The sequence below is a fragment of the Adiantum capillus-veneris genome, chromosome 6, assembly GCF_014529385.1.
Source record: "Adiantum capillus-veneris isolate H3 chromosome 6, ASM1452938v2, whole genome shotgun sequence".
Classification (NCBI taxonomy): Eukaryota; Viridiplantae; Streptophyta; class Polypodiopsida; order Polypodiales; family Pteridaceae; genus Adiantum; species Adiantum capillus-veneris.
Window position 1 is genome coordinate 173,924,558 of NC_140936.1, and position 444 is coordinate 173,925,001.

At 43.0% G+C, this 444-nt stretch overlaps 1 pseudogene; it reads left to right on the forward strand.

Annotated features, from left to right (window-relative positions):
- Nucleotides 1-296: 296 nt before the first annotated feature.
- The window catches only part of LOC147456755 (uncharacterized), a 906-nt pseudogene continuing 758 nt past the window's right edge, over nt 297-444 (forward strand).

Below are 444 nucleotides of genomic sequence, written 5' to 3' on the forward strand. Positions count from 1 at the left end.
TGCATGGTCCCAGACGGAGAGAGAGAACTCTAACTAGACGTGGAAAACGTGGAAAATTTATTGCCACCTCGGTAGATCTTTCTTCTACACGTCAGCAAATCGCTCTCTCTCTCTCTCTCTGTGTTGTGCTCAGCTCCCTCATCTCTCTCTCTCTATCTCTCTCTCATACACACAGCAAGATACTTTTATTTGAAGGCAAGGAGCTGAGCATCCATGAAGAGAACAGAGAACGCATGCATGCATTTCAACTGGAAAGGCTTATGCACGAAAAATATGCACTGTAAAGGTAACACTTAATGGTAAAACATAAGTTTCTTCAACCTTCAGCCCTTGTGCATTGTTTGCTGATTTTAATTTCCACACCCCTTGTGTATGGCAATTTTTCATTCTCAGATATCCCAAGTTCCAATTCTAGGAAATTCTCCCCTTACAAGGGGCTTCCCC